At 41.1% G+C, this 15,101-nt stretch overlaps 1 pseudogene; it reads right to left on the bottom strand.

Annotated features, from left to right (window-relative positions):
* Positions 1-2,192: 2,192 nt before the first annotated feature.
* LOC101625101 overlaps positions 2,193-15,101 on the bottom strand; it is a 42,852-nt pseudogene continuing 29,943 nt past the window's right edge.

Raw genomic sequence — 15,101 nt, 5'->3', positions numbered from 1 at the left:
CAAAAGACATGTGCTTCTCTTTTTTGGTTGCTGAGTAATATTCCATTGTATATATGTACCACATCTTTCTAATCCAGTCATCTACTTTTGGGCATTTGAGGGCCCACTAGTTTTTATAGGTAGTTTGCTTTGTCAAGTAAGCTGATATATAAATTCCAATATTAGCATTTGTGGTTGACTTGAACTCTTTCCATTTTTGCTGTATTTTTTTTTCCTTGTGACCAAATATTTCCTTTTCGTGACCAAATACTATTCCATAGTGTGGATATATTGCATCATCTTGCTCTAAAGCATTTAGTTACTGTAAGTAATGCTGCAGTAAACACTGCAGCATATAGGGTTTTTTAGGAGATTAATGTTCTGTGGGTAGCTACTCAAGAGTGAGATTGTTGGGTCCTCTGGTATTTCCATTTCAGTTTTTTTTTTAAGATTTATTTATGCATACAAGAACCGGGGTGCAGGCTCCAGGTTGGGGTGTGGGAGAGTTCTGGTGGTGGTGGTGAGAAGATTTACCAGAGATAGAATGGGAGCAGGATTGGTGGATTGATTGCTGAGGGCTGTGATGGAGACCGGAGAGGTCTGCTGCACCACATGGCTTAGCGCCTTGAACTCATGCTGTAGTGGCTGCAGATAACTGCATACTGCTAAGACCTAACCCCTGTGCCACCATGGAGGCACCCTCCATTTCAGTTTTTGTTTGTTTTTAAGATTTATTTATTTGTGCTTACAAGAACTGGGGTTCAGGCCAGCAGTGTGGGGGAGCTGAGAGAATTCATCATAGACAGAGTGGAGAACAGAACAGGTGAATCTACGGAAATGCATTTAGTAGAGAGACCAGCAAGACAGGTGGTGAGAGGATTCACTAGAGCACCAGAGCCAGAGAGGCAGAACAGGAGGACTGACCGAAACACACTAAGGGAGAAGCGAGCAGGACAGCAGAGGTCTGCTGAGCCATGTGGGTCATCTCCCTGGCTGGATATGGAACTTGTACTGCAGTGGTTGTAGATAGATTCATAATGCTGCACTTTAACCTGTTGTGTCACCAGGGAGGGCTGTGTATGATGGTCCCCATGGTGTGACAGTGTTTCCTTTATCATGAACTAAGTGATGTTTTGGATTTATTTTCAGGCTTCTGATTTTGCACTAATGATTCATATGTCTGTTTTTATTCCAGCACCATATTGTTTTGATTACTCTTGCTGTATATTGTTGTGTAGTTGAGGTGTCTGTTACTCTGATGTTTGTTTTCTTATTTTATGATTGTGCCTTTAGTACTTCTTTCATATCTGGCATGGTATTGGTGAATTCTTTTACTTTTGGTTTTTCAGTGAAATTCTTTATCCTTCCTTCTGTCTTGTTTGATAATCTTGCCCAGTAAAGTATTGTAAACTGGAAAACTTTGTTTATTGAGTATACTTTAAATATATCTATACCATTCCTTCTTGCCATGTGCAATTTTACTGATGTTTCCTTATAGGTGGTTACCCTTCTTCTTTGGATGCTTTTAATATTTTGTCCTTGTTGCCTTTCAACAGTTTTATAATAATGTATCTTGCAGTGTGACATTGTGGTATTATTTTGCTTGGAACTCTTTGGGTCTCTTGTATCAGGAGATTTGGCTTATTTCCTGGGTTGAGATGGTTGTCAGCAATTTACTAAATATATTTTTCCCCCACAGTGTTAAATAAATTTATTGTGTTGGCCCTCCCTGGTGGTACAGTGTGTTAAAGTGCAGCACTAAGAAGCTAAAGCTACTTCAGCATGAGTTTGATTCCCGCCCGCCCCGGAAGTGACCCACATGGCCCTGCAGACCTCTGTTGACCCGCCTGCTGCTCCCCTCAGCAGTGTACTTTGTCATCTAGCTGCCTGTTCTGCTTCCCACTTTGTCTCTGGTGAATCCTCTCACCACCCCTGAACCTCTGGCCTGTACCCCAATTCTGTATGCACAAATAAATCTTTAAAAAAAATTTATTGTAATCAAGATGGAAAAAAAAATGTGCAAAATGATGTAAAAATAAACTTTGTAAAAAAAATTTATTGTAAACTTTAGACACAAAATGAGTTTTCTAGGCCTTTCACGTTGCACATGAAAGCCAAAAATTAGCAAACTAAAACAAAACAATGCATCTAATTGTACAATGTCACCCTCACATGTTGACAGCATTGGTGTCCATGCAAGGTGATCAGAGGCATTATCTTTGTAGCTTCACATACAGAGATGCTGTTGCAATCAAATCTCTAACACCATGAAGTAAATATTTTGGGAGCCACTTCTACAAGTTGGCTAACATTTCTTTAAAGCAAATGACTGCTTTGAAGCTTAGCTTTGTAAGAGATTTGTGCTGAAATGAAAACACAGCTATTTCAGTAATGTGTGCAGTGCTGTGATGGCTAATAAGGTTATTGGCACACCCACTGAAAATCATTACTTCTCCTTCATCACTGGCACAAACTGTGTGCCCTAATCTGGTTTTCCAGTATAGGGCTGATGAAACTGTACCTATTCATTTTTGACTGATGCAGTAAATCCAGGCATCACATCAGTCCTTCCAAAAGAAAGAGATGATCTGAAGAAACCGGTGCTAGTGAATGCCAAGGTCAACCAGCTGGGCATATGCCTGTGGAATTAATTCATTCTGCTCCATGTACCCAGATTAAGATAGTGCTGCTCATTCATTTTACTGTCTAAATATCTGCTGCAAACACAAAGCCTTTGTTTCCAACCACTGACCAGACATGGGCAGCATGAGGTGAAGGTGCCAGATGTTACCGATTGCTATAGCTGGCTTCCAATAAATCTTGAGCATCTAAAATGGGGTACATGATCAGCCCATCCTTTTGGATGACTTCAATTCCAAAAGGATGTCTCATCAAATTCAAACATTCCCAACACTTTATCTTGGGGTGAATATCCATGCTGCCACCCAATATTAGCTTGTTCTTATTTATCCAGACACCAAGTTTGTTCTTTTATGATGGCTTGTCCTTGACAATCAAGTCATTTTGTAGACTTTGTATCCAGCAGCTAGAAATTGTTCAGAATGCCTCTTGTGTGGTGTCTCCCAAACAAGTATATCACCCTATCTAGACACATAGCAAAGTTTCCTGACACAGAAGAACGCTTTCCCTGTTAACTTTTTTTTCATATTCCAGTCTCTGTGTTTTAGATACACAGTTCTTCTCTGTGAGATAAAATTCTACAGTCTTGTGACTTGATTACTATTGTAGCTGGCCCTGAGGAGCATGTGACCTGGGTCACCTACATCTATGAGGCTGCTGTGCTTGGAGGAACAGGTAAACTCCATGGTCTTGGAGCCTTTGTAGGTTGACCCCAGCCAAGTCTTCTGTCCACAGATCCTCACTGCCATCATCAACCATGAAGCTGAAATTTGGATCCCCACAGCTAAGGGGGGTACAGCAAAAGAAATGAAGGGCACAGAGCTAGCAGAAAGTGGAAGCAAAAAGGACAATTAAGGCCTCTCCTTTGCTGGCTGTGCTCACGTTCATTCAGTTTTTCTCTTTAGATAATCCCCATCCCCACCTCACCTCCACCTGGGCAGCTGGGTAAACATTGGCCTGGGCAGCACAAGGGCCCAGGGACAGGAACAGCATAGGAAGGCATCTGCCTGTAGCTGGTACCAGCTTCCAACTCTTCCACCCTAACTTCAGCTCCCCTCTTCCCACCTATGGTTTTTGTTTTATTGGGGCAGAAATTGCAGCCAGCTGGGAGAGTCTTCAGTGTTGGTTCCAAATAAACTTACAATGCCATTCTCCTTCCCTCTTTTTGAATCCCCATGATATGGATGTTCGTTCTCTTTAATCCACCCCAACAGCCACTACCCTGCTTACTTGTTTTTAAAAAAAAAAAATCTCTTTCTTTTTTGTTTTTGGTGGTGGAATGTGTGTGTGTATATATATTCTCTGCCCCTATGCTTTCAAGCTCATTAATTTACTCCATCATTTGCATTTGTGTATTGTTGAGGCCCTTTTATATTTCTAGTTATAGTGTATTCTAGTTGTGGTAATCACATATATTCTCTGATTTTACTGTGTTCCTGTCCCATACCATCCACTGTTTTCCTTAACCCAGCAAACTTGGCTGTACCTGTTACCTTAAATGCCTCCTCAGGTGTTTTCCACTGATCTGCCAGATTGAAATTTCTCTCAGGATTTTGTAATATGGTTTTCTATCTCTTCATTTTTAGCTTTTATAGGTGGTAGTAAGGTTTCCTTTTCTTAATGACTTGGCTTTATATGCTTCCTTCAAAAAAGGGGTATAACCCTAGATTTTTCAAACCAGTATTTTTTTAAGTATGTATTATTTCAGACTGCTGAAATAATTCAAATGGCCAGGTCACTGGGGCTGGTCAATGGTAAGGAGGAAGTGGGGTCACAAGGCACCCAAAAGTCACCTCCAATAAACACTGTGGTTCCTACAGAACCACAGGCACCCAGCTTATGTGGTGGAGAGTCACAGGGATCCCCTCCCTTTGCAAACTTTTGGTCAGAATTTCCTGTATAGTCTCATGTTGGCTTCAACCGCTGGACTATGTGTGTGTGTGTGTGTGTGTGTGTGTGTGTGTGTGTGTGTGTGTACTTCCTTCCATTAAGTATAAGGACTTTCTATACTTTATCACTCACCTTCTCTTCTTAGCTCTCAATATTTGTTGATTATAGTATTCCTTTTTACATTCAGTTCTTTAAATATATACATACTATTCAATAATCTTCAGTGGCTTGTGACTTGACAGGGCTTAGCTGGGTCAGTTTTCTGCTTCATGAGAGGTGGGCTTTGCTGAATTCATCTGTGCTTCTGCTAGGGCTGTATTACTCCAGGCTCACTGTCCTGGAGATTAGCTAATGCTGCCTCTAGGCTGGAAACCCAGCCAATGCTATCAACTGAAAGAGCTTTTCACACTGTGGCAGATGGGTTCCAAGAGGAAGGAAGTGGAAGCTGCCAGTCCCTTCCAAGACTAAACCTGGCATTGGCATGATGTCACCCCCTCTCCAATGTGTTGGATAAGCTTAGATCTTCTTTGGCAGCTTCCCAAATCTCTTACATATGATACTTTGGGCTGTAGTATTAAAAATCTAAATTACCGATGAAGTCCCTATTAATTCAAGGGCCTAGAAAAGACCAAAGACATTACAATAGTAACTAAATGTCTTGTCTGTTTCTCTCCATAGGCTTACAGATAAAAACTATGAACATACGAAATTATTACCTTTTTCAAGAAATTGATTTTCTTAAGAAACGTCAACCAACATCTGTATGTAGTGATTTTAGCTGAATTTACTTAACCTTTGAAAACATGTGAAAAGAGTTCCATCCCAGGGCTGATGATCTGTCATCTCCCTCCCTCCCTTTCTTGCACTCCCACTTCTGCTCCTCCTCGCCTCCATCCTGAATGGCTTCACTGCTTCCAAATTCTTCCGTGTATTTTTACATAGTAACTTCCCTCTTTCTTTAAAAGCTTCTTACCAAGTTACGAAGTCTGGAGCTAGAGGCGCGCTAGTAGTGGGGACAACAATCTGCTCAACTAAACAAAGGCTTTAGTCACAGGGGCTTTCAGGTGTTTAAATGATGTCATCAAGATTATGTTTCCCACTCTTCCTCTCAGGTTATGTTTGTGTCTGCTTTTCTTTTTCTTTTTGTGTGTGACCTAATTCTCTTTGATGGAAATATGCTCATTATATGGGCCCCATATAATGGAAGCCCCGAATCCTATGTCTATCATTGTAATTCATGGCACAAAACCAAGCTACTCCCTCTCTTTCCAGTATTTCAGATGTCAAATTTCTTGGAAGAAATACAATTGGGTTTGTTTTTGTCAACGCCCAGTTGCATTGAGTAAACGTGGCTGGGATGTAAGGATTGGATGGAGTTGATGGTGTCCTTACCCTCAGAGTTAGTCCCATGGGAATCCTGTGGGATCTGTGAAGACCAATCCCTACCCCATCCCCTCCCACCCCCCACCCTCTCTGTACAGAGGAGTGTTGTGTTGGGAGGACAAAAGCAACAGCTGTGCACTACCCCTCCCACTATTTGGTGTGGAAATATGCCCTCTACCTCTCCCATGGTTCCCTCTGCCTTTCTACTTAAGGTCTATTTCTAGGGCTCTTAAGAATCTTTTTCACTAGACCATTAACATCTGTAACCTATTAAAAGATTTAGGGAACTAACATCAGCTTGTGTTTTCATTTTTCTTGTGATTTTTTTTTTTTTACTTCTCAGTAGATTTCAGGGAGAGAAGTTATTTTTATGAAAAGTCTATTGTTTGTTTTTGTTTTGCTTCCATCTGAAATCTGGTGGAGACTGAAGAGCAGATGAAACTAAAAATAGGGAAAATGCTGGGATAATGTTGTCATATCCCAGTTTTTCAAGGCAAAATGATAATTGCTACAGTGCTCACACAAACCATACGCTCAGTGTTTAGATAAGCCATGGCAAGAAAATTCCATTGATAAAATGCTCAACCAACCTGGCTTTTGAGTGGTACTAGAGTCAGAGACAAATCTTCCTTTGAATCTATTTACTGAAAGCAATACATACTTATTGAGCCCTTAAGATTTGCCAGGCCCAGGCCCACCCTGGTGGCACAGCGGGTTAAAGCACAGCACTGAGAAGCTAAAGCCATGTCTGCATGAGTTCGATCCCCGCCTGCCCCAGAGGTGACCACATGGCGTGGCAGACCTCTCCTGACCCGCCCACTGCTCCCCTCAGCAGTGTACTTCATCTATCTGCCTGTTCTGCTCTCCACTCTGTCTCTGGTGAATCCTCTAACTATCCCTGCACCTCTGGCCTGTACCCCAGTTCTGTAATGCATAAATAAATAAATCTTTAAAAAAAAAAGATTTGCCAGGCCCTATGCTAAGCACTAAATGCAAAAATGGGTAACAAAAACAAATTATGTCTTAAGAATTTAAAATCCAGCTACTGCTATGACAAATCCTTTACTTCCTTTATATCCCTTATTCTTTAAGTCATGATTTTAGAAAATTCTAAATTTATTTTCATTCTTCAAAATACTTTCCTGTGTCTAATCGCCACCATTTTGGTAAGGCTCTGTTATCCATTTTATATACACTATCTCGAATAGTCCCAGGACCCTATGTGTCAGTGTGATTATCTCCAAATTACAGACAAGAGCAATGGAGTCTAAAGTGTAAGTAAATTACTCAGTATCAAATGGCAGCACCAGAGTTAGAACTCAAATCCAGGTCTCTCTGGGTCCCACTATGTTGTTACTTTAAAAGATTTGTTTATTCATGCAAACAAGAACTGGGGTACAGGCCAGCGATTGGGGGTGTGAGAGGGTTCATCAGAGACAGAGTGGGGAGCAGAATAGGCTGACTGAAATACACCGCTGAGGGGTGCAGCAGGTGGGACAGGAGAGAGCTGCTGGGCCATGTGGCCGGGAATCAAACTCATGCTGCAGTGGCTGCACCGCTTCACACTGCTGCGCTTTAACCTGCTGCCCCCACCATGTTTTCTACCTCAGCCCTGCATCTTCTCATCTTTACCTCCTTTAGGTAACTAACTGCACCTCACTAGTAGCTTTTCAGTTTGATCCAATTCATTTTTCCCACTGGTTAACACTATGGTCATTTGCCTGCCTCAGGGGAAGACAAATAATTTTCCTCTACCCTACTCTGCTCTTGCTGAATTTTTCCCTGTAATAAATGATAGAAAATTAAATAAATATTTAATAACATGTTCACCTCCCGCATGGGTGATATCCAGGAAAACTAAGTAACTCTCCCAAAGTGGTCCTGCTTGCCACCTTCATCTTTAGTTTTTTTAGAGATTTATTTATTTATGCATACAGAACTGGGGTACAGGCCATAGGTACAGGAAAGTTCTGCTGTGCCCTGTGGGGCACCTCCAGGGGATCGAACTTGTGCTGCAGTAACTGCACCTAACTTCATAATTTTGTGCTTTAACCTGTTATGCCAGGAAGGCCCACCTTCATCTTTAGTTAAAGACAAAAAAAGGCAGTAGGAGGGAACCAACCAGCTATGGGAAGTTCTCAGGTAAAGTACAGTGAAGGCAGGTATGGTTGTTATGCAGATTTAGTCACTGTCTTCATTGATGGAGAAATTTAGTGGTCCTCTACTTCCTGATACACCCTTACATATGTAACTCTTTTTACAAAAGATAACTTCCACGAGGTTGCAGAGCTGCTACAGAGGCCTCTCCATAAAGGGGGAGGTACTGTGTGCCCCAACCCCACTGAATGTGGGTGCAGCTGAGTCAGGTGACGTGTACAATATGCAAGACAAGTGGGGTCCAGGGAAATATGTGGAGAAGTAGGGTGCTCGCCTATTGTTTTGGACTTGCACCAAGGACTTCAGGGACATGGAAGAAGAAGCATGGAGGAAAAATATGTAGAGAAACTTTGAAGGGAGATGAGGGTGAGAGACAAGTGGGGAGTCTCACAGTGGCAGCTGTTATCCTGCTATGGTATCTCTTTTTGTCTCAGCTTTCTGGGACCTATTTCAGAACCTCTTTCCTATGGCTCCCTGCCAGAAGGTGACTTAGGAGTATGGCAAGTCTTCAGGACTCAGCAGCCCTGTTCAGGCCAACCCTGTTTGGCTGGGCATTTACCTACCAGGGGATAGGTAACTTTGGGTATTTTATTTGGAATATCTCTTTTTTTCTCTCTCTCTCTATGCACACCAATTCTATTAAAGATCCTTTACATTAAGAGTCTGTCTTTGACTTTGCTTGCACAGATAACAGGATCTCATTAGAGCACGTAAGTTTGGGGATCACTGAGTGCTCCTCAGTCATATGCTAACAGAGAATGCCTTTACCTGCTATTTCTTATGAATAACAGGTCAGAATTGGTGGTGGGACGTCTGCAGGGATGCAACAGATATGAAAAAATGTACAAATGAAGAATGACATAAATAATAATAATAATAATATTAATAATAATATTTTTTAAAAAAGAGTAAAAGGTCTAAAATAAACCTTATGCCAAAAGCTATATTTTGAGTTGGCAAATTTTTCTCGCTTTCAAGTCAATGTTCACCCGAGTCCAATAAGTGTGACTGGTGGGGGAAGCTCCCATAGTTCCAAGTCAGCTGGTGAGTTGACTTTAGCATTGACCCTCAGAAGCAGAGTCCCCTTTGGGAGAGGATGAGAACATGTAGAGAAGATGGTTTAAAATACAGTGAACGACAGCAGGACATGCCATCTAGTTCAGGTGTTATTGTTATTTTGAGCAATACAAAAATAATCTGCTGCTCCTATTTCCCAGAAGACAAGACAGACATCTGCAAAGGTGTCCTCTTGCCCTTCTCTGCTTGGAAGGACTGAAGTTAACCACTGGAGACAAGTGTAGAGCCTTTCAGTAGTCAAAAGACTACCCAGAGGTGTCTTCATAACAAACTTTACTAACATGTTCTGTCTTCCTTAGTTTGCCGTCCTTAGAAGTTCTAAATAAGTCTCTCTTGTTGCTTCTTTACCAAATGACTGTTCTTTTGTTAAGATGCTATATACACCCAAATTCTAACCACCTTCTTTGAGTTCCTCACTGCTAGGTCTGTGTTTGTCTGATGCACACAGTAATAAGCCTCTGTTTTTCTCTTGTTAATTTGTCTGATCAGTCATTTCTAGGGCCCTACTCACCAAAACTAAGTTAAAGGAAAAAGATATTTTTTCCCTCTTCTATAGCAGAACCTCCTAAATGACTTTTTTTTTTTTTTACTAATTTATGAATTGATATGATTTTATTGTATTTTGTGTCATCATTGTCAGGGGACATGCTCAGAATCACCCCATACAGATGACAGCTAGCCAACACCTGAATTAGATGCAATGTTAAAAAGCAATAAACTAAATGTCAAAACAGAAATGGCTAATCAGTCATAGTACATAACTTACTGTGAAATCATTAGGAATTTTGTTTTCAGAAAAATTTAATGATACAAGGATAGGCCTAAAATACACAAAAGGTGGGGAGGAACAGGATCAAAATTTTAACTACATAATATACAAAATGAACATAAAATGTGCATTTTATATAAGATCAGAAGGAACTAAAGTTATAACTGGAAAGAGAAAAGGAGGGTGTTATTCTGGAAAAGTCCAGAAACTGGTAAAGCAGTGTAGAAAACATTTGCTTTTTTGCACTAGGTTTGGGGAAGAGGTTTCCAGAGCAGGAGGTAGATGTTCCCAGAGATTCTGAAGTTTACCCCATACTTTGGCATTGGGAGAGTACTGCTCTCATAGGAATGTCTGTCCTTTGGAGAACATATCCCTGTCTTGCTGGGATCCTGGGCTGTCTGAATTACAAAGCAGTCCCTGTTTAGATAAATCGAGACAGTTACCTCATTCACCTCTAAGTTCATCAGGGAAGCGCTGAAATTCAGAGTAGAGAAAGCAACCCTTGAATGTGGTCACCTTGCTGCAGCAAAAAGAAACCAAACAGGTTCAACCTGAAACAGTCTAGCTACCTTACCCTTTCTTCACCCCAGAGAGCTTGAGATCACTTAAGTGAAGGACCAACTTTTGTACTGAAATTGACATTTGGCCCAAAGTAAACGATCATGCCCTGGGATCTCCTTGGGTATATAGGCTGGTTCTGAAACACAATACCACCACTGTTTGTCCCTGACAGGCTGCCCACATACATTTGGAGGTTAGGGAGGTAAATTTTTGTGGATAAGAAAGAAATAAATTCCATAAACACAAACTGGAAGTCACTGGTTAGATGGAACCAGGGAAGAAAATCTAGTAAAAAAGAAGACCACAGTCTGGATGAGTCAATAAAACAACAAAAGACACACACACAGAACATTTGAGACTGTTCAATGAAAGCATTGTTTGTAAGACAATCCTACCTCATTCTCTGTCTTCCTCTACTGAAGGTACCGTGGCATACTGTTGTAGAGAGAACCAAAATGCTAACATGAAATCTGGAAGACAAACTATGAGGGGAGAGAGAAAGAAAACTAGGATGTTTTATAGAACTGCAGTAGTAATAAAAATTACAAACGCTTTTATGGAAAGAATAAGCAAAGTAGCTTAGAATCGTTAGTGATGAGGGGATTAGTTACATGTCTCTTGGCAAGGTGAGAACTAAAATTCTGAGGGATTAGTTGACATGTGCAAAGGCACGTAGTTAATATGGACAGATCCAGGTCTAGAATTCATAGTCAGTGAAGAGTTTCCTATTTGATGGAATCACTGGGAGCCAGATGGTCCCTATTATTTGGGCTCTCTCATGTCACTTATATAGTAATACACAACCCCTAACATAATTTCTATACTTATTTCTGAAAGAACTTCATAACAGAATAATTTTATTTTTATTTTTTAAAGATTTATTTATTTATGCATACAGAACTGGGGTACAGGCCAGAGGTGCAGGGGAGTGAGAGGATTCACCAGAGACTGAGTGGGGAGCAAAACAGCCAGTTGTATTGAAATACACTGCTGAGGGGAACAGCAAGGTGGGACAGGAGAGGTCTGTTGTGCCATGTAGGTCACCTCCCTGGCCAGGGATTGAAGTGCTGCAGTGGCTGTGACAACTTCATAGTGCTGTGGTTTAACCGGCTGTGCCACCAGGGAGGGCCCAGCAGAAGAATTTTAAAGATGAACTTTAGCAGTCACCTGGATATTGATATGGGAGTTTTTAAATTATGTGAAGCTTCTTATGTGATATATCCTGATAGAGTATTATTATTTATAAATTTTGGTGATTATTCTTAAATATCATATGCCACATAATTGAACAAACCCTCTTGTCAATCGTATTATAATCAGTTCTTTAGTTATGACCATTTTAAAGTTCTTGCCATTTACAGAAACTTACTCTGATAACTTACATTCAAAGGAATTCACAGGAAAAGGACAGTGACAAACACTCTAGAAACACAGATTTCCTATAGAACTGAATGAAGATAGCAAATAGCAGAAATTATGGGAAAACCTGAATATTTGATAATTGATAATAAGCATTCCAGATCAACATAAGACTCAATAAATTATTGTTTTAATGACCCTGGTGTGAACCACTGATTTTTTTCTGTTTTGCCTTTTTCAAATTTAAGATAGCTTTTTCATTTTTTTAAAAAAGCTGACTACCAGGCCTCCCAGCTGGTGCATGGGGTTAAGTCTCAGCACTCTGAAGCTATTAGCAACCACTGCAATGAGTTGGATCCCTGGGCAGGGAGCGGACCCATGTGGTGCTGCAGACCTCTCCTGTCTGTCATTGAAGTGTACTTCATTGATCTGCCTGTTCTGCTCCCCACTCTGCCTCTGGTGAATCCTTTCATCTCTATCTTCTGCACCTCAAGTCTGTACCCCAGTTCTTGTGTGAAGCTGACTACCACCTGTAACAGTAGCAAATTACATCTTCCTGTGAACAGTTCTGAAACTTGTCATTTTTTAATCTCTTAGACACATTTGGAAACCCTCAAAATGTGGAAATTTTTCTTTAAAGATTTATTTATTTATGCACACAGTGAGAAGATTCACCAGAGACAGAGTGGGGAGCAGAACAGGCAGACTGACAAAGTACACTGCTGAGGGGAGCAGTGGGTGGGTCAGGAGAGAAGTCTGCTGTGCCATGTGGGTCACCTCCAGGGCTGGGGATCAAACTCATGTTGAAGCAAATGTGGTCAGCTTGCAGTGCTGCATCCTAACCCGTTGTGCCACCAGAGAGGACCCAAAATGTGTAAATGTTTAATAAATATTCTTATTTTTCATGGCAATGCATTTGCTTGTGTATGTCCAACAAGCTCCACCTTTTTCTGATAGACTGCTGGAAACATGGCTGCATTCAAAATATTTGATTAGAACATCCTATATGAGACAAGACCATTTTCAGAAATTTGATAAATCTCACAAAACCAACAAAGAGAAAACAGCCTGACACCTTAGGGTCCAAAATGTCTACCTGGGCTTGCTAAGGGGGTACCCAGAAACATGAGGACATTTTGGGGACCTTGAGAGGAGGTATAAAATAAAGATATGCCCCAAATAAAGATACTATAGATGGAGTTTATGGTAAGATTAGCTTACCCACGTCCTGGCCATTTAGGGGTTCAACTAAAAGATTCCTTAAGAATAGTCTTAGCAAAGCATGTCAGAAGAATTATATGTTTATTTCTGTTCTTACTGAGCTTATGCAATATAACAAAAATAAACCAAAACAAAAAATACAGGCTAACTGAATTCTAAATTTTTCTAATATCTGGCTATGACTTTTCAAACTAATATTTCTATTTTTTTTCCTTCTTGATATGGAATTACAAGAACTAGAACTGTGTTTATCTGAACCTACACAAGTAGAAAATGGAGAACTTGATGCTAACTTCATAGAGATCACCACAAAGTCTGTGCATGGACAATCCTCGTGACAGCTGTTACTTTTCCTAAATACCTGATGGCATAAAATTGCAACTGCCTGCCCTAGCTCCATCTAAGATGCTTCTGCCCCACACACCTAGAGATCTTCTCAACTAGCTTCCCTACAGACACTCAATGAGACTGCAGTTTGCTGCAATCTTTAACCTTTGTTTTTCTTCTGTTTCCATTAAAGTTTCTTTTATTGGGCCCTCCCTGGTGGCGCAGCGGGTTAAAGCACTGCACTAAGAAGCTAAAGCCACTTCTGCAAGAGTTTGATCCCTGCCTACCCGAGAGGTGACCCACATGGCACAGCAGACCTCTCCTGACCGCCCGCTGCTCCTCTCAGCAGTGTAATTTGATCATCTGCCTGTTCTACTCCCCACTCTGTCTCTGGTGAATCCTCTCACCCACCACACCTCTGACCTGTACCCCAGTTCTGTATGAATAAATAAATAAATCTTTTTAAAAAAATTCTTTTTATTATTGTGTGCATGATAGAAAGCTTAACTTGAGACCCACCTATAAAAATGCTTCTAGAAATTTACCACAACAGTTTCATTGGACTGATCTACCCTCAGGATTGAGAGAGGTTATACAAAATAATTAAACAACTGAAGTTCTGAATTATGGAGCTTCTTAAGAAGTTCCAAAGGTGGGGATGTAGAGAAGCAAAAATCTGTTCATCCCAAATATGCCATTTGGCAAAAAGGTTGATTCATGATACAGTCTCTGTGGCCTATTTGGAGCTATTTTTGAAAAAGACATTGATATATAGACTCTCTGTAAGGAAGACCTAATCGCCTTATCTCTTTTCAATGGAGAAGACAGAACTTAAGCTTGCATACCTTTTTTGAGGCTTCCTTAGTAAACTCCCTAACTGATCGTCCCCTTCTTTCCCCACACCCACATTCTCACCCTCACCCCCAGCCTCCCTTGTCTTAGCTATTTAAGATGGCATCAGGAAGCACAAGGGAGACAGTCATGCTGTGTCCTCCCATGTATACAGGAGTGATATCTGTTAGTATTTTTTTTTAAAGATTTATTTATTTATTCGTACAGAACTGGGGTACAGGCCAGAGATGTGGAGGGTGAGAGGATTCACCAGAGACAGAGTGGGGAGCAGAACAGGCAGATCAAAGAAGTACACTGCTGAGGGGAGGTAGCGGGCAGGTCAGGAGAGGTCTGCCTCGCCATGTGGATCTCCTCCAGGGCAGGCGGGGTTCGAACTCATGGGGAAGTGACTTAAGCTTCTTAGTGCAGTGCATTAACCCGCTGCGCCACCAGGGAGGGCCAATACCTGTTAGTATTAAGCTTATTTGTGCCACTTTTCCTTTATCAATCTGGCTGTGTGGGTTTGATTGTTTGCTAGCATAAAAGAACCCAGAGGAATCCGGGATGGTTTCCTTTGCTCCCTGACAATCCCAATGCATGTGTTTTAGACTGGGATGGGAGGGCGGATATTGTTTAATGATGGAATGTGCTTTTCAATCATATAAAAGGGGGAGGATCTATGTTTTGTTCAGAGCTATTTTTTTCTTCATGGTATCTTCTTTACCTGTGGTTGGTGGAAGAGAGATAGCTGAGAAGGAGAAGGCAGGTCATGTAAATGGTGGGATTCTGTGGGGTAAAGAATAGATGACCCAATAGGATCCCAACTGAACAGTTGTGGCTAATGGCAGTGATAGCAGCGATTCTAGCCTTAAGTTTCTTTTTTCCACAAAACAGTTCATCGTGTTGG

This window comes from Condylura cristata, unplaced genomic scaffold (assembly GCF_000260355.1).
Source record: "Condylura cristata isolate star-nosed mole 26May11 unplaced genomic scaffold, ConCri1.0 scaffold00016, whole genome shotgun sequence".
Taxonomy (NCBI): domain Eukaryota; kingdom Metazoa; phylum Chordata; class Mammalia; order Eulipotyphla; family Talpidae; genus Condylura; species Condylura cristata.
Note: the sequence above shows the minus strand (reverse complement) of the source record. Positions and strands in the feature narration are given on the sequence as shown.